Source organism: Macrotis lagotis, chromosome 4 (assembly GCF_037893015.1).
Source record: "Macrotis lagotis isolate mMagLag1 chromosome 4, bilby.v1.9.chrom.fasta, whole genome shotgun sequence".
Classification (NCBI taxonomy): domain Eukaryota; kingdom Metazoa; phylum Chordata; class Mammalia; order Peramelemorphia; family Peramelidae; genus Macrotis; species Macrotis lagotis.
In genome coordinates, this window is record NC_133661.1 from 120,699,402 (window position 1) to 120,724,199 (window position 24,798).

General features: G+C 37.3%; 1 long non-coding RNA gene across 1 annotated transcript in view; it reads left to right on the forward strand.

The window, feature by feature from the left end:
* The window catches only part of LOC141520010 (uncharacterized), a 30,162-nt gene extending 11,509 nt beyond the window's left edge, over positions 1 to 18,653 (forward strand). Inside the window, exons 2-3 of the long non-coding RNA XR_012477503.1 lie at positions 18,248 to 18,387; positions 18,474 to 18,653. This is a non-coding gene — a long non-coding RNA (uncharacterized LOC141520010). The remainder of the gene's footprint in view (positions 1 to 18,247; positions 18,388 to 18,473) is intronic.
* The last annotated feature ends 6,145 nt before the right edge of the window (positions 18,654 to 24,798 follow it).

A 24,798-nucleotide genomic window follows, 5' to 3' on the forward strand; every position in this document is an offset into this window, starting at 1 on the left:
CATTGATTGGTAGATAAAAAGTTATGTTTTGGGGGGGCGGAGCCAAGATGGCAACATGAAGGGATCCAGTCTTGGGAGCTCTCTGATAAAAACTCATAAACTAAGGACTCTAACTAAACTTTCGAGAGAACCCACAAAGGGACCCAGTGAGGCAGTTCTACTCAAGGTAACATGGAAAAGAGGAGAAAGGCTCTGCTCCCCCGGGGCCGGCGGGGAAGCCTGCCAGAGGGGTAGCCCACCAGAGCCAAAGAACTTCAGCCTCCCGGGCGCTGGGAGCCTCAGCTCACAGCAGCGGGGGAGTCTCCTGAGTTGCACCCCGAGGAGCACCGGGCACAAAGTGGGAGAACAGTGGGGGACCTCTGCCAGAGAGAGCACATGGAGCCCAGCCCTCAGGGCACACAGCCAGCAGCCTGGTCTTTCTGCAGCCCAGACCCGGAAACGGAAGCAGGCAGAGCTGGTAAGCAGGAGCCCCCAGGGCATGAGCCTATTGATCTGAGGGAGGGGAGTGAAGAGAGACTGCAGAGCTCTGTCCTCTGCCCCTGGAACAGGACTCTGGAGCTCTGACCACATTCTGATCCTGATCACAGTCTAGGCTCCACCATAGAACAGCAGCCCCCCCCCCACCTCAGCCCCGTGGCAGAGGGGGGCACTTATGGTCATTCACAGACCAGGAGGGAGGACAGAACCTCACACAGAGACCCTTTTGGAAGTGTCCCAAAAGCTCAGGAAGCACCCCCAAAAAACAGGCTTAGGCTGGGAAAATGAACAAACAAAGAAACAAGAGGAAGACCATTGAGAAATATTTTGCAAATGAGCCCAAGAAGGATCAAAATACTCAGTCTGAAGATGAGGAAGCACAAGCTCCTGCATCTAAAGACTCCAAGAAAAACAGAAATTGGGCTCAGGCTATGATAGAGCTCAAAAAAGACTTTGAAAATCAAATGAGGGAGTTAGAAGAAAAACTGGGAAAAGAAAGGAGAAAGATGCAGGAAAAACATGAAAATGAAGTCAGCAGCTTAGTCAAGGAAATCCAAAAAATGCTGAAGAAAATAGCATGCTAAAAAACAGCTTAGGTCAAATGGATAAAACAGTTCAAAAAGTTATTGAGGAGAAGAATGCTTTAAAAAGCAAAATTGGCCAGATGGAAAAAAAGATAAGAAAACTCTCTGAGGAGAACAAATCCTTCAGACAAAGAATAGAATTCAGGGAGATTGATGAATTTACCAGAAATCAGGAATCAATACTTCAAAACCAAAAAAATGAAAAATTAGAAGGAAATGTGAAATATCTCATTGCAAAAACAACTGATATGGAAAACAGACTTAGGAAAGATAATTTGAAAATTATTGGAATACCTGAAAGTCAGGATCAGGAAAAGAGCCTTGACATCATTTTCAAAGAGTTACTACAGGAAAATTGCCCTGATATTCTAGAAGCAGAGGGCAAAATAGAAATGGAGAGAATCCACCAATCCCCCCGAGAAAGAGATCCCAAAAAACCAACCCCCAGGAATATTATAGCCAAGTTCCAGAACTCCCAAGTCAAAGAGAAAATATTACAAGCAGCCAGAAGGACACAGTTCAAATATCGTGGAGCTGCAGTCAGGATCACACAGGACTTAGCAGCACCTACATTGGAAGCTCGTAGGGCTTGGAATACAATATACCGGAAGGCAAAAGAGCTTAGAATGCAGCCAAGAATGAACTACCCAGCAAGGCTGAATGTCCTCTTTCAGGGAAAAAGATGGACTTTCAATGAACCAGGGGAATTTCAAAGGTTCCTTTTGGAATGGCCAGAGCTGAACAGACGGTTTGACCTTCAGATACAGGACTCAGGTGAAGCATGGAGATTGGAGGAGAGGGGGGAAATATGAGGGACTTAATGAGGATGAACTGCATGTATAGAAAAATGATACTGATAATATTCATATGAACCATCTCAGTTAATAGAGCAGGCAGAGGGAGCTTTTATAGTTGAAGCACAGGAGAAAGCTGAATTCGAAGATAAAATATGGTGTAAAAATGGAGTCAATAAGAAAAAAAGGGAAATGGAATGGGAGAAAGAAAAAGGAGAGGGGGAATAGTCCAAGATATTTCACATAATAAGATTTTTTTTTATTACAATGAGCTATTGCAATGATATGGAAGGGGGGGAGGCAAGGGGGGGAATGAGGGAACATTTGCTCTCTTCAGAGATGGCTAGGAGAGGAAACAGCAAATATACTCAATGGGGTATAGACAACTGGAGTAAGAAGGAGGGGGGAGCAGGGGGAAGGGGTGGGGATGTGAATAAAGGAGGAGAGGATGGACCATGGGGGGACAGTGGTCAGATATAACACATTTTCTTTTTTTACTTCTTGCAAGGGGCTGGGATTGGATGGTCTGCCCAGGACCATAGGGCCAGGTGGATTCTGGGCCTAAGGGGTGGTATGGGGGCTCAGGGCTTCTTGGCCCCAGGACCAGGGATCTGTCTGCTGCGCCACTCAGCAACCCTAAAGCAGAGTCAGAGTGAAAGGAGAGAGAAAATATAGTACTTGGTAGTGGAGAAATAAGAAAGGAGGGAGTTGCTATCAGCAATGGCAACGTTGGAAAAATATGGAAGTAACTTTTCTGATGGACTTATCATAAAGAATGTGATCCACTCACGACAGAGTTGATGGTACTGGAACAAAGACTGAAACACATTTTTTGTTATTATTATTTGGGGGAGGGTGCAGGGCAAGTGGGGCTGGGTGGCCTGCCTGGGGCCACATAGCAGGGTGATCATTGGTTGTCTGGGGCCGGATTCGGACCCAGGTGCTCCTGGCTCAAGGGCCAATGCTCTATCTGCCACCCAGCCACCCCTACTATTATTACTATTTTATTTTATTTTGGGTCTTTTTTTTTCTTCTTTTTGGTTTTTGCAGGGCAGTGGGGATCTGTTGGCTTGCATGTCAGATGGCTGGGTGATTATTGGGTTTACAAGGCTGGATATAGACTCGGGTGCTCGTGGCTCCAGGGCTGGTGCTTCGTCCATTGTATCACCTGGCCATACCTACAATTATTATTTTTTTTAATTTTAATTTTTTTCTCCCCCTTTACTTTTTTGCCCAAGCAAGTCTATCTATATTCATGGGGGGAGGGGTATTTTGTTTACTTGTAAACAAGTATATTTTATTAATGTAAAGAAAAACATTTGTGCAAAATGAGAATAAAAAATAAATTTTAAAAAAAGTTATGTTTTGTGTGAGGTGAATAATAAATAGTACCACTTCTCATCAATCCTTTTATTTTATTATTTTTCTATTAATTTAAACATTTATTCTAACTAGCCATGAAAGCTTGAGAATTAGAAAACAGTGGAGGTGGCAGGATGAAATAGAGTTGTTTGGGGTTTTTTTTTATTTGAATACAATAGGGGTGATATCTGATTGAATAATACACACCCAAACCCTAGATCAATGAGAAAAGAAGCAACATTATCTACAAAGGAATGGAAAAGGAAGTTTTCAGAGAGCCAGAGAGAGCATGTGGCTGACACCTCAGAGAATTTTCTGGCCTAACAGAAAGGGAGAAAACTTGAGTGATAGTATACAAGCACTGATAACAACTCCCTTATCTATTACATATATCCATTATTCCATTCCTTTGATAGCTTGAATTTTTCCTCTCCTAGTTTACCAAAAGAAAGTCAACAGTAGTACAGTGGAGAGAGCCCTAACCTGAGTCTCTTTGTCTCTCTGTTGCATTTGCACGTGGTAGGTGCTTAATGTATATTTTTAAGAGGATGAAGAATTAGATTTATTGTGCTTGGCCTCATAAAGTAGAGCTAGGAACTACCTATTGACATAGGACAGATGACATAAAGAGACAAATTTAGGATCAATATTAAAAAATATATTTCATAACATCTATCCAAAAATGGAAAGTAGTAGCAGTATGATCTCTAGCTCACTAGATCTCCTTTCCTTATCTGTAAATTGAGGGAATTATATTAGGCAGTACATAAGATCTTCTCCAGTCTAAGCCTATGAACTTTCTGTTCTATCAACTTGCTCACTCCATAGCTCATAAGCTGTCTTTAGCAGGTGGACCCAGCTGTTTACCCTAAAGGTACTAAATCTATTCAGACAGCAGGAAGTAAAATTCAAGGAATTATCACTTCATCACATAACCCAGGCAAACACATCATATTTTGCAATTTTTCAGCACACCAATTCCTAAGAAATACTATATGGAAATGTTCTAGTTAATTCCATTAATCTTTTTATTCAGGTTTTTTTTTTTGCAAGGCAATGGGGCTAAGTGGCTTGCCCAAGGCCACACAACTAGGTAATTATTAAGTGTCTGAGGTCAGATTTGAACTCAGGTACTCCTGACTCCAGGGCTGGTACTCTATCCACTGCACCACCTAGCTGCCCTAATTCCATTAATCTTGCATAAAATGTTCTGAGATGTTCCAAAGAAACCATCAGTGACAACATGACTAAAATACTTCCCTTCCAAACTTGCTTATTTCAGTTTCCTAATTTCATCTCTTACTTTTTAGTCTGATTTTTTTTTTAATTCTGGAATTTATCCTTCAGTGACATTGCTAATTTGAGAGGGATGGTTTAGTGGCACAGTGCTAGGCTGGGAATTAGAAAGATCTGTGATCAAATACAGCCTCAGACACTTTCTAGCTGTGGCAGTCTGAGCAAGTCATTTCACCATTTCCTCAGTCTCCTCATGTGTTAAATGAACTGGAGAAGGAAATGGCAAACCACTCCAATATTTGCCAAGAAAACCTCAATTGGGATCATGAAAAGTTGAACATGACTGAAACAACTGAACAGCCACAACTACATAAGAAGGTCGAGTAAAGGCTGTGTATGTGATGGAGAGAAAAACAAAGATAGTGAATAAAGGAGATGATTTGTGAAAAAAGGCATTAAATTTTACTGTATTAGCTCTTAATAAAGAAAATACTAAATAATATCCATAATTTGTTCAATAATATTTCATTCATTCTATTAAGTGGTTATTATATGCAAGGAATGTATTGTCAGATGGAAATATATCAAAGATGGAAATAACGTGAGGCACAAAGTTATATTCTAAGATAGTAGAAAAGAAAGAAGGGGAGGTCATGGCATTATGTAGTAGTAGTAGTAATAGGAAAAAATAAATGTAGTAGCAATAGAAAATAGAAATAACATAATAGAAATTATGTAGTAGGAACAAAAATATTGTTGCTAAATAGTAACTAAGATAAAGATGTGACTGATACAAGAAAAATAACATTGAGATCAATATATCCTTCACCTTTCATTCAGAAGTCAATATGCTAATTGAATGGCACTAAACACTGAATAACAGATCACACAATTAGTCCTCCTGTTCAGTCTAGACCTTTGGACTCATGTTTCAAAATAAAGCAAAACCTTGCTGCTTTAAAATATTGTTCAACCCCTGATATTTTGCTTTTCCTGTGAATTTCTGGTCATCAATACCTCATAGAGTTGATGGACATGAAAAACAACACAGCTTCCTGCCTCCTGCCCTCCAGGAAAAAAAAAAAAAGACTATCATTTCCCAGACCTATCACTGGCTCCTATCTTTCTTAGACATTGGGCCCAGAGAAGCAAGACCTGTCAGCACTTATATGTTGGACAGCACTATGTCAATCACATCTTCATCCTTCCTATCCTCACCCCTTATTCTTCTTCTATGACAAGAGTGTAGCCCCTATAAATTGAGAAATTTTTGTTTATTAAAAAAACACAACTAATTGCATGATTATAGGAGCTTCATTTTCATAGAATTCCTCAACTTGAAATATCATTGTAGAGGCAATATTCCAACTCTGCCAGTGAATTTCTTAGATCTCAGAATGTTTTTTCTAGAAGGGAAAAAAAAAGTTGTAGTGATGTTTATGTACCCAGTTAGCTTCTCCCATCTGTTTCATGTATAATATAGATGGACTATGGTACTAATATTATAAAACTTACTCACCATTAAAACATTGTTTCTATAGGGAAATGTGTTCTGAGTTCCAACTCAGGATCCCAAAAACACATGACCTCTAATGACAGCAGAAGTAGGAAGGGTTCCCAGGCTCTTATAACACAAAGCCCCAGAGGCAGGGTCTCCAGTTGTTATGCCTTTGGATACCTGAGCCCTGGATGACCATTCTCCCCAGGGAAGCCTATGTTGACATAGTACCCTATATCACTACCCTATATCATTAAGGGAGCCATCACTTCTCAAACCATAGCTGCTAAAGCCCTCAACATAACCAAGACTACACAAATCTGTGCTTAAATCTGGTTTTTGTGGTTACCTTATGGGTAAGCAAATAGTTAATACTTTAATTTAACTCTTTGTCTATGCTGGCATTAGCAGCTTCACATACATGGAATCTAAAAATGACAGATTCAAAGCAGCAGCTTCAGTCTCATCTTTTGACTCATTAGTATTTATAGTTAATTGATAAATTAGTTATTTATACATCTGAAACTTCATATTCCTTCAAGTTTCAGATTTAGGGATTATCATCTTTAAGAAAAGAATAAGGCAGCTACTTTCAACTATAACTAATTTCTATTCTCTCCCTACAGGGGAAAAAGTGTAGTAGAGACCAACACTGTAACCCAAATAGCAGTGAGTGAAAGGATGGGACATTGTGCATAATTCATGCATTCTTTCTGATTCTGTTCATATGATTGTCAATGGAAAATAGTTATAAATTTAATACTTTGTCTATACCAGAAAATCTGCTAAAAGAATAATTGAAATTATAGAATTTTAGAACTAAAGTGAACTAAAGAGATTCATTCATTCAATCAACAAAGATCAAGAGTGGGTAGGAGTTTCATTCAGTCTCATTATTTTATTAATTTAAAAAGTTAAAGGGTATTTAAGCCTAAAAAATTTAGATAAATAGTTGATAGATTAGATACATAGATGGATGGATGGATAGATAGACAGACAGATGGATGGATGGATACATTATTAACTGCACACACACACACACACACACACACATATAAAACCACCTCAGACCTTTGTAAGATGTATATGTGTTTATATGTATGCATACATATGTGTATGTGTGTATAATAAAGTCAGGGTTTGGAGATAAGGAATTAAAAGTTAAGTACAATGCTCCAATAGGAATAGCCTTAATACCTTTTGTCCCTCTTTCTATACCCTCTCATACTCTTTTACATAAGAAACCAAGAGAACCCTGCAATTGAGAAAACTGAAAAGACAAAGAAAGCCACTTTTTTTTTGGTAATGATTCTATATTTATTGAGCAGATATTATTCAGGAAATTTTAGAATGTTCTAACTCTAAGTCAGATAAAAGCTAGAGTCAGAGACTACCTTTGGTGAGGTTGTAGTTAAAAATACACTTAAACCCCACAGACACTGCTTAGCTTCCTGGTCTGTATTCCAAAAGCTTAACCTTTATGGAGAGCACTTTCCTTTTGGAGAGAAAATAGGTATCAGAGCCAAAATTCTGAAAAAACCAAAGTCAAAATTGGGGAGAGAAAAAAAAGTATTTAAGGATTTTTCCCCAAGGAAAAAATGAGTACGTGATGACCCTGCCTTTTTAAAAAAAAAAAAAAAGTTTTAAGTTAAAAAGAGGTTGCTAGAGACCATTCTTCCTCTTTTAACTCTAACTGAAGCCAAAAGCTAGAAGTAGATACATAACTTCACATCCAGTGAAGTTATACTAGGTATCAACCACAGAACCAGGGAACACCATTCAGCAATGGCCACCTGAGACCAGCAGGGAGCAATGCCCAGCAGAGAATTCATGTCACACACCCTTCTGCCTGGCAAAGACTACATTCCTGGCAGAGATTTCATGCCATATGAAACCAGTAGGGTGTAGGCAAGAACAAGACAGTGACATCACCAGCAATTATTGGCAGAATCGGAGATGTCAGTTATTCTTCAATGCATATTCCTCCTTAGACATATTTGTTCCCTAAATGTGAACCATGATCACATGTTCTCTAAATATATTCTCTCTGTGTGCCCGTAGTCACATATGCTCCTTACTTGTGTGTATAGATAGTTATACAGATAGATGATAGATAGATAGATAGATAGATAGATAGATAGATAGATAGATAGATAGATAGAGATAGAGATATATCTTCCTATTGGTGGCATATTTTGTAGGAATGTGGATTCCAAGTTTATGAGAGAAATGTTCTATTGCTACTTTTATTACCATAGCATTTCATTCAATGACTTTCATTTGATCTAATTATTTCTGATTGAATACTAAAAGTAAATACAGCTTAAAGTTATGAACTATGACTTTGAGTAGATATGGGTCCACAGAGTACCTTAAATGAGTAGTTTGTCCAGGAGACTTACGTGAAAGTTGGTGGGTGATACATATGTAGTATGTTGAAATGGGTAAGCCTAATTGGTCATTTCAGGTCAAGACCTTGGGAGTATTATATCCAGATAGGGTCAATATGGACCCAGGTTCTGTTTCTTGGCTTTAGAAATTCAAAAACTTATTTTTATCAATTCACCAAGGATTAATCCAGTTATATCAAATTTACAAGAATCTGATTTACTAATCCAAATGGCAGTTACTATTCCTCATTTATAGAGCAACAGCATGGTTGGTACACTGGAAAAAAGCACTGGCTTTCCAGAGATGATTTCTTTTACTATCTATGCCACTTTAAGCAAGTCTCCTAACCTCCCTGGGTCCTGTTTTCTCATTTATAAAATAGGGATAAGGGATGTTATTAAATGGCCATTGAGATTACTGCCACCTAAAATAATTTAATCTAAATGAACTGTGATATAAAGTAATACTATGATCTTGAGAGAAAGAGTGAGATGTAGTGGATAATCTTTCTGAAGGTAGGCAGATGTGGTTTCAAGTTCAACCTCTAATACATATTATCTATGAGATCACGGACAATTCATTTAACCTTTCAGTTTTCCAGATAACTCTGAAACATAACTTAGAGGAAGAGTTCTCCATTTGAAATGATGGAAGGATTACCTCCAGAGGGAATGTCTTATACCAACATTATATCCTAGTGAGATCCTAATGAAGTTTAGTTTACCTCATTTCTAGTTTTATTATTATTCTCTTTTCTAAAGAAGGCAAGAAATACAGGAGTAAAATAATTCTATTTTCTCTGTCTTTCATGTTAACATTATATTATCTGCCCCAAACATCAAGTCTCTCCCTCCTTCCTTAGTCTTCTTGCTCTAAAACTAAATTTAAACTTTTGTTTTGTTGTTTTTAGCTTTTTTCACAAAAATAAACTTATTCAGGACTTTAGCCATCTCAATATTTGTAAATGTTTGAAATACATTTCCGTGTGTATGTCACTTTTCAGTCTTCCTTGGTTTAGTATTCTTTTTTTATCTCCATCTCTTAAGTCTGAGCTCATTAGATTTCTTTTCCTGCCACACAGATGTTATACTTTTTCTTTCATCTAGATCATTCACAATTATATAGTCAAAATCTCATTTTCATATTTTCCTATTATGAAACTAGCCATCCTCCCTTTAAAATTCTTTTGCCATAAGATCACATCAATCTTTTCTTGCAATTTTTTGAAATCTGCATCTCTGAAATCTAGGGTTCATGTTTAACTATGCTCAGCATTCCCTTCCTTTGTTATGAAATTTAAGAAAATGTAGGGGCCTGCTTCCAAGGTTCCTACAATTACCACATTGCCACCCATTCTCTTCTATGTTTGCTCAGTTTTCCAGATCTCCCTTTTTCTAGATGTCATGTAAAACATCAGACTTATTTTTACTCTTACTTTTATAACTTTTTTCCATTTTTACTGTAACATGCTATTATTCCAAAATGTATAAATATATTTCGTAATATCTGATATGGCAGCTTAGTAATAATACTCAGGCATGCATCAATATATCCATAAACAATTTACAAAATATTTTTACCTACCTGTAAAAAAATTTCTTTCATGTAATTCCTTCCAATATGTATGAATTGTTGTCAATTCATACCACCAAGTGAAGCATTTTCTAATGTTGCTTTTAGAAATTGTAATCATTTTACTTTTTGGTCCTCTTCTAATTTCAATAGTCCAAGGAAGCTATAAGTTCACTAATAGGGACATTATTTCCAGCAGTGAAAATTGTAATCATTTGTACCTTTCTTATCCTGTGCTAGTCTTGTCCATATCTCTCAGATGGGGTACACTCAATGTGCAACTGAATTTAAGACTTCTCTGGGTCTCTTGACCATATATAGCAATCAAATCTCAAAATATGACCAAGGCATCTCCCCTTCTATTGAGAAATTTCTTTGACAATCTCTTTTATGTCCCTTCTCACTTGTTAGTCATTACTGATAATACATTGCAACCTGTTTACACTCATCATATATCTCTCTCCATTGTCCAGGGGACCTGCAATTCAGATACCCAAAGATGGTGATATTCCCTCATTTACAGTCATATAAAATCACCAGAAAAATATTGGTGTTAAAATGAGGTGGGGTTTTTTTTTGTTTGTTTTAAGCAGGAGTCTGGGACTGTCAAAAGCTCTACACAAATATCCTAAGTACAAACCAGCCCACTCTTGTTCCTACTTAATTCATGTACGCTATGTTGCACAGAGCTAGTCAATCTGTCCAAATGAGATTCTACAGATTCTTTTTCTTTCCCCTAATAGACTGGATACTACATTGTGACCAGCCTAGAGGTGAAGCAGAGGCTACTCCCACTAACTGATCAGCATGGCAACTTTAACTGCGTCCATTCCAACCTAACCAATCCACTCCTCCTCAGAGAGAATGGTCCCTCCTGCCAGGGGCTTAACATTTTGATGCTGGATTAGGGGCAGATACCAAACCAGTTTAACCCAACTAGAAACTGCCAAGCTCAAGAGACCTGTCAGCCTGAGCTTCCCCAGTATCTGGGTTTGCAGTTGTGTTCTACAAAGCCCCACTTCTACTGGAGATCTTCTGACCTGACACTGACAGATTTCTTTTGGAAACAGCCAGAGGCTGTTCCAGGATGGTGGGAAAATGAATAGATAGAACAGAATGACCTTCCCATAGAGTTCTAGGGCATTTCATATTTATCTGGGAAAAAAAAATCATCAATTGTTTTCAGTTATATGGAGCTAGTGTATGCAAAATGAGTCATTCCCCAAGATACTGTTATTTTAGACAGTGTGTATAATAGAGAAAGAGAGAGAGAGAGAGCTCAGTTTGACCTCAGAAAACTTAGATTTGAGTCTCAGCTATGTTATATATATATATATTGCCTAGGCAAATTTGTCAGTTGACCTTACAGCCTCCTTGTTAGTGAAATGGAGATTGTATTGGATGGTCTCTAAGATCCCTTTGATCTGATGAGATTTCTCATCCAACAATTGGTGAGACTGATAATACAGGTGTCTAGATAGTAGATCTAGGGACCATCAATAAACAAGGGACAGAACAGCTCCAAAAAGACAGAAGCCATGCCTTGTTTCTTTTGCAGCTCCCAGAAAAAGAGACTAGGTATAAAGTAAGTGATTGACACATTTTAACAGAGTATAGAAATACAGATGATTACAAATAATAAAACACATATCTATTATTCTTCAAGGTTTACAAAAGTGCTCTTATCAGACAGACAGACAGACAGACACACACACACACACACACACAGAAGTGTGAGGGAGAGAAAGAACACTAGATCTAAAGTTAAAGGACATGTATTGACTGAAGTTGATCAGCTGTACGATTGCATGACCATAGGCAAATTGCTTCAGTTCTCTGTGCTTCAGTTTACAAAATGATAGAGTTGATTCCAATCAGATAATCTTTAAGGTCTCTTCTAACTTAAGATTTTATATGTATGATGGTATGACTGAAGATGGAATTCCAAGAATGTTTGAATTTACTGGGAATAGAAACTCTTATGAGAGTGTCCATTAATCTAAAAAATAAATTATTTGGTAGAAAAAAGGAAAGGGCCAACACAAACATAATGTCCTGATCAATGTAGCTTATAACCTAAAAATAGACATTGTATATGCAGCATGAATATTTGTATGTGCTTTAAAATAGGTTTAGTGCTAAAGACACCATACATTCTATTACATAGTTGAAAGCACACATTCAGCATTGCTGCTGGGTATCTAGTGTTTCCTGTGTTTTCTTGTAGTGCATTTTAGGAAGGAAAGAAAAAGATTTTGATGCTGAATTTCTGAAAGGTGCTACCCAGAAAACTACGAAAAAAAAAAAGAATCTGGAAGGTATGGAAAAGATTGCGATTTTATCACAGTCTTTAATGGTATTCTTCACATAGCATCTTTTAGTTTAAAAGATTCTAAGCATTTTTGTCACAGGTGTGTTAGTAAGTGGGAGACAAGTTGCATCATCATTTCTCTTTCAAGAATAGAAAAGAACTAGAAATGGCACATCCACCCCCAAAATGGCAGAATTCTAAATTCCTCTAGTTGATTAGCAAAAAGACTGGTTTTAAACATTTGGGGAGGATAAAAGGAGAAGATCTCATAAGGTAATCAATTTATTTTATCAAACGTTTTTAAGGAAACACTATGAGTAAGGCATTGGTCTAAGAACTGAAGATGCAAAAAAACAAAAATGAAACAAAACAAAACAAAAAACCCAGTGTCTGTGCCCTTGGAGAGTTGTAATTCTACTTCTGAATAAAGTCTATAAATATATGAATATAAATAAATAAAAGCATGATAACATAAAGAGGACAAAATAACTATTAGGATCTGTAATTTCCTCTGGTCACCACAGTTTGGGGCAGTTAGGTGGTGCAATGGATAGAGTACCAGGTCTGAAATCAGGAAGACTCACCTTCTTAAATTCAAATCTGGTCTCAGACACTTATTAGCTGTGTGAACCCAGCTAAGTCACTGACCTACAATTGCCTCAGTTTCCTCTTCTATCAAGTGGGGTGGAGAAGGAAATGGTAAACCCCTTCAGGATCTTTGCCAAAAAAAAAAATATCCCAAATGGGACTCATGAAGAGTCAGACAACAAACAAGAAGAACAGAAAATATTCAAGAGGGAGTTGCCAACTTCTTAACAGTACAAATGATACATGTTCACAGACTTAGAATAAAAGGAACCTTAGAAACCATCTGGTTCAAATCTCTCATTTTGAAAGTAAGTAAACTGAGGCCCAGAGAGCTTAAATGATTTGCCCACAGTGACACATAGGGTACCTGGTAAAGTGAGCCTCTGAACCCAGGTTCACTACCTGAAGAGCTAGCACTCTTTACTGCATTGCTTTCAGAGGACTCTATTCTTCAGTGATCCACTATCTAACAAATGGATGCCACCATCATAGAGCTTGTAGATCCCTTTTTTCACCCCTGCTGAAATCCATGACTTGCTCATTTCTAACCAGGGATAAATCAATCCTCTTTGGTCAAGGGAAGTGAAGGATTCAATATACATCAGTACAATTACTAGACTACATCTCAAGGACGATCCTTAATAAGCCAATAATCTACATCTCTGATAATGATTTTCTAAAAGAAGATGTTTAATATGGTATGCAGAAGAGGGAGGTTTTGATATTATATTCATTTTTTTAAAATTTCCTATATTCTGTATATCCAAATTCTTCTGAAGCTTTATTAAGACATAAGGGTAATTCAAGATTTTCGATACTATGATACTCATTCTTTTTTTTTTAGTTTTTGCAAGGCAATGGGGTTCAGTGGCTTGCCCAAGGCCACACAGCTAGATAACTGTTAAGTGTCTGAGATCGGATTTGAACCCAGATACTCCTGACTCCAGGGCCAGTGCTCTATCGACTGCACGACCTAGCTGCCTCCTAATTCAAGATTTTCTAAAAGCATGCCAGACTATTACAGATTGACAGTGTAAAAAAAAGTTTCAAATAAATTCCTAGCAATATTCTACATTGCTATCAAAGGATCCACCTAGTTAGTACAAAGAGGTCCAGCATTTAGCAGATTGATATTAGATGATATAAATTCTACAGAAATGAAAATAGACTTTAAATCTTTTCTTTTTTAGTCGTATATATGTAGATAGATGGATAGATAGACAAATTTGATGACTGTATTAAAGGAATTATCCCTGGAGGATCTGAAAATCAATGTTTCTAGTGTTTTCAAAGAATATTAAGTCATGCTTGGTGGTATGTCAGTAGTTGCTGTTACTAGAGAGACTGAGGCTGATGGATCACTTTAACTCAGGAATTTTGAGCTAAAATAGAGATAAAGTTGATCTTACAGGATCTTATAGTGAGACACTTTCCTCCCTCCTTTCCCTGGAGGTATAGGGTAAAGGGAGGGGGTGGGGGGAATACCAAGCTGCCTAGGGAAGATCAAATCAGGTCAGAAACAAGCAAGATGAGTAACTAGGGCCCTGGAGTCAGGAGGACCTGAGTTCAGATTCAGCCTCAGACACTTACCTAGCTGTGTGACCTTGGGCTAGTCACTTAACCTTAGCCTTGCAGAAATAGAAAGAGGGAGGGAGGAAGGAAGGAAGGAAGGAAGGAAGGAAGGAAGGAAGGAAGGAAGGAAGGAAGGAAGGAAGGAAGGAAGGAAGAAAGAAAGAAAGAAAGAAAGAAAGAAAGAAAGAAAGAAAGAAAGAAAGAAAGAAAGAAAGAAAGAAAGAAAAGAAAGAAAGAAGAAAGAGAAATAAGCAAGTAAAAAGTTTCCAGATTGAATGAAATAGGAGAAGTTCACTCAAAAGGGAAAAAAAGGTGCATTAAACAAAACAATCCTTGACATTAACATGTTAATGTAATCATAAAATGAGAAGTGTCTTAGGCCACAAACATGGTTTGCTTTTGTTACAATTTTATGTAAAACCTATTTCAAAATTATTTTTATTCAATTAAAAGAACTGCATGCATAGAATACATGGAACATTTTTTTAAAAGCTGCATTTAATATTCTGAAAACTAATTCTTTTGTTTCTATGTATAATGCTTACTCTAGAGAATGCTTTCTATACTCCGAAAATGTTCTTTTTATAGCCAAGACCCTCACTGTTTTGGTCGCTTGCTTGCATATCAGATATCTGTTGGGTAAAGAATTCTGTCTCACTCTATTATGCCATCAATTATTCCTCATTCTCAATTGTCCCACAATACCCCACCCACCTCTTCATTCTAGAATACTAAAATTACAATAATCATGAGGATTACTGTAATAAATGCAACTGTGAGAAACTGGTTTGTCTGAAGCAACTTTCATAAGCTCAAGAGACATCTAGTTTTTGGTGCAGCTTGGGTGGAGCCCTACTTTGCTTATATTCTGGGAAAAGGGGAAAAAAACAAACTTGGCCTGAGAAACATCAATATATATATATACATATATATATATATATATATATATATGCATAAATGAAAGCTTGGATCCACTTTCAAAGACTTTTGGCAGTTTTCTAGTGGAAAGAGGAGTGGTCTGTTTTCTAAAAGCTTCATCACACATCTCTAGGAAAACCTTTTCAAGCAAAATGACTGTCAAGCTTCATTTCATAAAAATAAGATGTCACTTCAATTTGTACATTATTTGATCTCAACCAGTCCTATGATCTACTTTTATCCCCAGTCTGACTTCTCTCCTCAGTTCAGATCTTACTTTTCCAGTTGCCTACAGGATATCTTCAGCTAGATTTTCTTGATATTATTTCAAAATATGTCTAAAGCCAAAATCATTATATTCTCCCAAAACCTGTGCCTATCTCCTGACTTCACTGTTTCTATTAGTAGTACCACCATAGAGCCTGAGAGTTTTGCTCTTCCATTCTCCCTATATCTCAAGTAGTGTTGCTTCTTCTATCCAAGTTTGTTATATCTATCTCTTTCCCTTCCTACTACCATATTTAGTAATTTTTCAGTTGTATCTGACTCTTTATGAACTCATTTGAAGTTTTCTTGACAAAGATATTGGAGTGGTTTGGTATTTCTTTCTCCAACTCATTAGACAGATGAGGAAACTGAGGCACAACAGATTAAATGACTTGCCTGGGATCGCACAGCTAGTAAGTTTCCTTGGAACAGAGATTCTGTTGGGGCAGATTTCTAGTGGGACATCAGTCTCTATGCTCCAAGAGTTTTATGGTTTCTATACTTTCTACTAGGAGCCATGAGTAAATCAAGGATTGATGCTTTTGATTCAGATTCAGAAAAGCTGACTTTTCACTGAAGTTTATTAGAAAATGATAGGAGAAGAAAGGCTAATTTTCATAGAAGTCTGAGTCACCTGCTGATTGAATTAAGGCTATCATAGCCAATAGTCTTCTGTCTAATCATGCCCTTTTATAGGAAATAAAACATTTCATCCTCCAAGAAAATATCTTCTTATCTGGCAGGAATCCAAGATCTGTTTTCTTTGGTGTTTTATGAAAAGTTCATTTGAAAAATAAGTCTTTCTGACTCCATGCTGTACACCACCTAACTGACCTCATACTACAATAATTCTCATTTAGATTTGTCAACTCAAGCCAAAATAACCACATTTGTCTTTAAACTAGTCTCCCAACTTCAAATTTTCTCCTCTTCTAATACCTGCCCTGCACATCCCTACTGGATAGATCTTTCCAAAACAAAACTTTCACTGTATAGTGGGGGAAACATTGGTTCTGAAATCAAAAGACATCTGCATTCAACCCCACTGCTAAACATTTTACTACCTATGGGACCTTGAGCAAATCACTTAACATCCTGCGTCTTGGTTATCTCATCTATAAAATAAGGGGGTGAGACTATATAACCTCTGAGATCCCTTTAGAACTAAAATTCTATGATCTAAAATCAGGTTACTCTCCTGATCAAACACAATGTCTTCTCTATCCCCCTGCTCCATCAGTCTCCCCACCACCACTGGCTACACCATAAAGGCCAAATTCCTTAACTCCTTCAAGGATCTTAGCAAACTGGCTCCAATCTTATTGTCCATTCTTCTGTCCACTATTCCATTACAGAAACCTTGTACTTCAGTCAAATCTTGATTTTTTTCAACTTGTACTTTTGCCTACACTATTCCCCTCACCTAAAAAGTCTACCCCTTTCCTCTTTAATGAAAGCATACCTATCTTTCAGAATTCATTTCCTCCATGAAGCTTTTAAAAGCCATCCCAGTCTGAGTTACCAAACTTCCTATTAAAACTCAATAGTAATGAAGTCCAGCACTATAATCTCAGTTAAGTCGCAACCTCCCTGTGCCTCAATTTCCTTCTCTGTAAAATGGGGACAATAACATCTCACACTTACATAGCTTTCATCACAACAATGCTATTTGCTTGTGAAGCTCATGAGAGGATAAATTGTTTTGCAACCATAAAGTATTTTTGACCCAGAAGCTATCCTAATTATTAGGAAGAACATTACTTAATGGCTGTACTCTACTGGGCACTTGCTTTACCTTTCCCTTAAATCATCTTTAGGTTTCTATTTTGTTTCTCTTACTAAACCAAAAGTCCTCAACCTGGGGTCCACAAATTTGTGAACTTGTTTTATATTTTGTTTTTTTAAACTATTTTGATAATTCTATTTCAAAATAATTGGTTTCCTTTGTAATCTCACTAGCTTATTTTATGCATTTAAAAGCATTGCTCTGAGGGGCGGCTAGATGGTGCAGTGAATAGAGCACCGGCCTTGGATTCAGGAGTACCTGGGTTCAAATCTGGCCTCAGACACTTAATGATTACCTAGCTATGTGGCCTTGGGCAAGCCACTTAACCCCATTGCTCTGAGACATCCATAGGCTTCCAGACTAACAAGGTGGTCCATGAAACAACTTCTGAGACTAGACTGTAAGTTCTTTGAGGGCAGGGTCCACACAACAGAGCCTTTTCCACTGTAGTAAGTGCCCAATACCTATTTGATCAATGACAGTAGATTGATTCACCCCTCCCATTCTAACAGACCAAACTCATGGCTTCCCAATCATTTCTTTTTTTGTTGTTTTTTGTTTTTGCAAGGCAATGGGTTAAGTGACTTGCCCAAGGTATTAAGTGTCTGAGGCTGAATTTGAACTCAGGTCCTCCTGACTCCAAGGCCGGTGCTCTATCAGCTATGCCACCCAGCTCTCCCCTTCCCAATCATTTTTAAAGGAGGAATGGTAGGAGATGAAGGGAAGAGGGACAATGAGAAGGGGAGGCAGTTGTAAATAAAAACTTGAGCTCATTGTGTCCATATTAAAATTCAGAAAAAAATTTTAATATCAAATACCAAAGCTTTTGTGTCCATAAAACATAAAACAATGCTTGAAACCCAAACTGACAGAAATACTTTTGTTTTTCAGAGATTAAAACACTCAACTGCTCACTTACTCCTAAAGATGACAAAGTATGACTATTCATTACCTCAGACTGCACCATGGAGAAGCTGAGTAAGAAATGACCCTCACTCAGCTCTGTGGATTGAGATCACAGGGGTTTTAAGGTCAGACTGAAACTCCCTTTCCATTTTTTTCCTTATCCTCTTGGGTAAAAAACCACTCTGAGAAAATTGTGTTCTCCCCTAATCAGGATTTCAGAGTCACTGCCACTCACCACAGTTGCCGTTCCTGGCCCGACCGGCTGTGTTGGGAATTTAACTGATGTCTCCACCCTAGCAGCATGTGGAACCAATGTAACGGGAACAACTCAAGGATGAAAATGGAGCAACCCTGGCAGTTCCAGTTGCCTTGAGGTAGCCAATAAAAATGATCCCTGGTTGCAGTATTAAGCATTAAAGGGAAAACAAATTAGCAGAAGCAAGTTCTGGTTTGCATCCAAACAATGCAAGCAAAACTCATCTTCCTGACAGTTTGCACAGAGGATTACTGCTATGAAGCAAATTTGCAAAATAAGTAGAGAAGCTGCAAAATAAGTAGAAAATCAAAAGCCATGTAATATAACTCCTTCATTATAAAAATGAGCAAGCTGAGGTGCAGGGAGATTAAATAACTTCCCCAAGGTCAGACACATAGAGAACATAAAAAAGGCAAGATTCAAACCCAGAACTCTAACTCCATAATTGATGAGCTTCCCTCTACACTAAGCTTCCTCCCACTTAGGATATGGAAGCAAAATTCTGAATTTTACTTACACTTTTTAAGTTTTATGTAATAGAAGCATAGTGGTTACAATAATTGAAGTAATGAAGACCCACGTTCAAATTATGTACCTAATACTTAACTGAGGAGGGAGGGAGGGATGGATCTTGCTTATCTTCAGGTACTTGGAGAGCTTTATTTTGGGAGAGGGATTAGGTCACATGGATAGAGCTAGGAACAATGGGACTTTACAAAAAGGCAGATTTATAATGAACTTTGAGAACAATTTCCCAACACGTATCCAAAAAGTCCAATGAGCTTCCCCAGGAAGCAGTGGAGTCTCTCTTGCTAGAGACTTTCAAGTAAAGGTAGACTGACCACCTGTTGAGGTAATTGTAGGAGAAATTCCACCTCTCATAACTAGTAATTCTGTTTTCAGTACATCAGGTAGATCCTTGAAGGAGGATTTATGAAAAAACAGGAAGAAAAAAATAGAGGGATGAAAAGGTATAGGTGGAGGGGAAACTCCCAGGTTTATGAAAGCTTTGGTTTAACTAAGAGTTCAACAGCTTTCTTATATGCTGATTGAAATTCTAACAATTAAAAATTAGTTTTGAGTTTTTAAAATGTCTCTAGGAGGACCATCTGATCATAGATTTAAAATTGTAAGGAATACACACACACACACACACACACACACACACTAGAATCAACTACAATAAGGGCTTTGATGGAAAAGGAAAGAGAATCAGAGATTATTTTTGGTGCTAGAGTATATTTAGATATGGGCTCAATGAACCCCACAAGATCAAAAGGTTTCTGGGGGCACAAGGAGAGAAGTTTTAGGAAGTGAGAGAATGTCAAAGAAAAATCTCACTTATTTCAAAACTTTGGCTAGGACTAGCTTTAACTTCTTTTTTCTTATACCAGCAATGTCCTTTCTTCTAAGATCCAGAAATCAATACCCTGACTTGTGACAAACTAGAGATGACCTCTCCATTTTCTGATCTCACATCACTTTAAAATCCTATTATATGTTTATCAAATTCAGATTTGTGTTCTATTTAGCTTAGAAGAAGGACCAACTTTACAATACTAACATTTTACTGGTACTGCTATAACTCTGAAGTATGGACCACCACTGCCTCCAAAGAACTAAAATTGTTCATTACATAGAAAGCATTGAAGTGGTACAACATGGACCTGAGCAGACTGCAATATTATAAGGAACTCTAAAGATGTAACAAAAGCAAAGAATGGCATCAAGAATGTATATGATAAGGAAAAAAAAGTCTTAGTTTTGTGACCAGAGAACTGGATGACTGAAGGACTTCAACAATGTTCCTCTGGTTATGTAACCATATTGGGAGAAACTGAGGTCTTCCAGAACACTGGGTGAACCCCTTGAGGTGAATTTCTTGGGAGCAGGTCAGTGGAGACACACAGGATGACTGAGTAGAGAAGGGCAGATGTGGATGGATTGGAATATGTCTTGTTAAAGAGAAATCTCAGGCAGCTAGATGGTACAGTGGGTAAAGAGCTGACCCTGAAGTCAGGAGGACCTGAGTTCAAATCTAACCTCAGACACTAGTTGTGTGACCTTAGGCAAGTCACTTAACTCTGCCTCACATTCAGGCCTATCACGAGTTGTCCTGATCACATCTGGCCACTAGAATCAGATGGCTCCAGAGGAGAAATTGACCCTGGGGACTTAGCACAGAACCCTCTTGCTAAAATACAATTCACATGTTTGTCATGACATCATCTCCCTGATGTCAAGGTCTTTCTCAAAAATGGACAAAAAGACTAGTATTTTAAAGGGTACTCTCTAATAAGATCACAGATCCATTTGAATGTCCTTTCTACATTATTATATTGAAAACCTATAATGTCTCATTTATTTCAGTTACTTCTCAAGATCAAACATATTAGAGTAGTGCCTATGAAAAACTTAATGATGATTGTCCTTCATTTTCTTTCTTTTTTTTTTTGCAAGGCAGTGGGGTTAAGTAACTTGCCCAAGGACACACAGGTAATTAAGTGTCTAAGGCCAAATTTGAACTCAAGTACTCCTGACTCCAGGGCCAGTGTTCTATCCACTGGGTCACCTAGCTGCCCCTTGTTCTTCATTTTTAATGAGGACTGTGATCTCAAGGAGGTGATACCATGATGTACAAATGGGTCGAATTTGAGTGAGGAAGTGCTGTGCTAAATCACCAACCTCAAATTCTCCTCCAGAGCCATTTGGGTTCAGTGGCCAGGATGCTGGAGATGGCCCTGGATGAGAGGCAGAGTTAAGTGACTTGTCCAAGGTCACACAATTAGTAAGTGTCTGAGACCAAATTTGAATTCAGCTCTTCTGACTTCAGAGGCAATGCTCTACCCACTGTGCCATCTAGCTGTCCATGAAAAACTTAATGAATTGATGAACCAACTAATATATATAACATTCATAATTAGGGACTCAAATGCCTGTTTCCCTCTTATTCTTAGATATGAATGCTTATTAGGTAGAGTAAAACATACTTTGTGGGATGAGGTAGTGTATTTTTATTTCATTCAGAGAGAGTCTCTTCAATCTCAACTACTTAGTAGACTATTAAGTTCCTAGAGTCTTTAAGAGCAGGAACTATGTTTTGGGTACAAAGTGTGGCCATTCTCCTGATTAAGGTGATAACACAAACTTCAGTCCCCAGGACTATGAAAAAAAAATCATACTCCCTAATTTAGTAGCACTTTATTATGGAGGTTCCTCTTTATGCCACACTGCATTATTAAAATGAACTACGCTGGCACATTTAAGATAGTAGATGATGATATTATACTTTCAATATATGGGAGAATTTTGGAACTTGTATTAAGCTGGGGTCTACCAGTGTGGAACTTAGGAAAACATGAGGACACATTATCAACAACATTATGAGTTGATCAACCTTGATGGATGCAACTCCTCTCAGCAATTCAGAGAGCTAGGACAACCCTATTAGACAAGCTGTGGACAATGCTATCCCCATTCAGAGGAAGAAAAGCAAAACAAAACAAAAAGTCTTGAGAATCTGATGAACATTTTAAACATTGAACATTCACTTTTTTAAAAAATTTCTCTTATGTATATCTTTCCCTTAATCCCAATTCCTCATATTGAAAATGACTAATCTGAAAACATGTTTAACACTAATGTGTATGTACGATATTCACTTGACTGTTTGCCCCTGAGGGGAGGGGGTGGGAAGGAAAGGTGGAAGAAAATATGCAATTTAAAAATATGCATATGTATGTAGATGAATGTTAAAAACATCAATTAAAAATTAATTTCAAAAAATCAACAAAAAATAACAACATGAGGGCACTGAAAACCTAGAGGCTTGAAGAGAGAGACAAAGGGATGGGAAGTTATCCTATATCCCTTTTGTATTCATTAGCTGATATAGGGCTATTTTAATACCTCCCCTACCTGGGATGAAAAATTTTTTCCCTTAAGAATTTTGCATGCCACAATATGGAAAATTTCTAGGAGGCAAGAGAACTCACAAAATCCACATCAATTTGGAATTGTCTAAGGGCATTTGGCATCAGAAACCTAGATGATATGATGCATAAAACATTAAACTTGGAGTCAGGAAGACCCTGTATTCATTCAACCTGCCTCTCAGACTCTCAGATGAGATTCTAGACAAGTCATTTAACCTGACAACCTTAGTTTCCCTATCTACAAAATGAAAATTAATAGTACCAAATTGGCAAAGCTATTGTTGAATCAAATGAGATAACATTTATGATGTCCTTTGCAAACCTTAAAGCACTATATATGAATATTGGCTATTAGACAATATCCTGCACCTCGTCTAGAGAATTGTATGGAACTCATCAGACTGTTCCATGAAACTTTCCCTTAACATAGGGAAGCTACTTTCTGAAAGAGGGTGCTCTGGATAAATATGGATACAATTTCTGTAAAATGATGATTACTTTAAAATTTTTCAAAAAGAGTTATTGATAAGGGCAGCTAGGTGGCACCAACCCTGGAGTCAGGAGTACCTGAGTTCAAATGCAGCCTCAGACACTTAATAATTGCCTAGCTATGTGATCTTGGGCAAGTAACTTAACCCCATTGCCTCACCAAAAAAAAAAAAAAAAAAAGAATTAGAGTTACTGATAAAACCTATTTAAAAATACCCTTTGCATCAAGTAGGTAAGAAGGTGCCATAGTAATATAAATGATTTCATCTTTTCCTCTGGCAGAGTGAGGGGAAGCAAAATTTATTAGAGTAATTAAACCAGAAGTAATTCTGTTTTAAGAAGCTTATCTAGAAATGGTAATACAGCACAGTAAAATAGAGGGTAACCACAACATTCATACTTAGTTGTATTTTCTAGAAGGTGGAAATGTGTTGCTCATGTTCATCTTGAATTGCTGAACAAAAGCATGCCCATATACTGTGGATTTTCTTGATGTTGTATTTTAAATGATCACATCCTGCATAGAAAGGCAGGGAAAGAAATAGAAGTGATGTATTTCAATTCCTAGGCTGAAAATTGATGTCACCTACTGGCATTTCAAATAAGATCAAAGTTTTTCAGTTTTCAGTCACAATTATAAATTTCAGCAATTTGCATATTCTTCAGTACCAAATTTCTAAAACTCATAATTTTGCATGTCTTCACTATCTCCTTTTAAGTGTCACAGGGAAGTTAATTTATTTCCATAGGAAATGGACCCATTTTCCCCTTTAATTCTCACTTAATCTTAACAATAACAATACCAAAGTTCTTCAATTAATAAAGTCTACCAACAGCAGCCATGCACAAAGATAGAAATAATTCCAAACATGATTCGTCTCCCTTCCCCCTAGCATTCCCCTTTCCCCTTGAAAACAGGCCATACATAGTCATTACCCTCTATGATTTGAGCCACTAAATATAATCTCAATAATTTCTTGTGAAATTCAGTTAAGAGCTGGATGGATTGCCTAAAAGCCAAGGATTGTATACCTCTTTTTTGAATTAATAGAGACTGCTAACCAGGACTAATTTTATGAGTAGATGGAGCTGTTTATGTTTTAAGAGCAACTAATCAACAAGCATTTATCAAACACCCATTATATACAAGCACAGTACTAGGTACTAGGAATAAAAATAAAAAGTAAATAATCCCTACTTTCAAGGAATTTACATTCCAATGTCCTAATGTGCTAAGATTTGAGGTGGGTCTCAGACCAAATCCTATCCTCAAACATCTCTCCCACCTTGCCACAGAAACTAAAACTATAAAATTTGAGATTAATTCCTTTGGATCTTCAAAAACCCAAATAAATTTCAAGATGGGAATAACACTGTACACTGGAGGAGGGGGGAGTAAACATAATCTATAAAGTGGAGCAGATTGATTACAGATTGGCCCTTAATGACATGGTTTCATCTCTTTAAAAAAGGCTGGGATTTGATCATTTCCATGTTAAATTATATATCTTCTTAAGTGATCTTTTCACTTAAAAAAATGAAAGGTAGGTCTCTTAAAATATCTGGAGATCTGTCTTAAGTCTTGATTTCAATTTAGATGAAGAAGATAAGACCCAATGGTGACAGGCATAAGAAAGGGGGAAAGTAGGGAATGTTAGAGGGGTTAAAAAAATTGAAAAAGGAATCAAGAGGGTGCTAAAGTTAAACTTCACCAAACTTTCAATTATGCCTAACACTAATCCTGTTCTCATTGTTTCCTTCTTTAAGAGGACAGGATTCTTGGGATAGGATTGTGTGTCTGGCACATTTTCTTCAGTTGATGATACTTTAAACATTCATTCTATTTATCATTTATA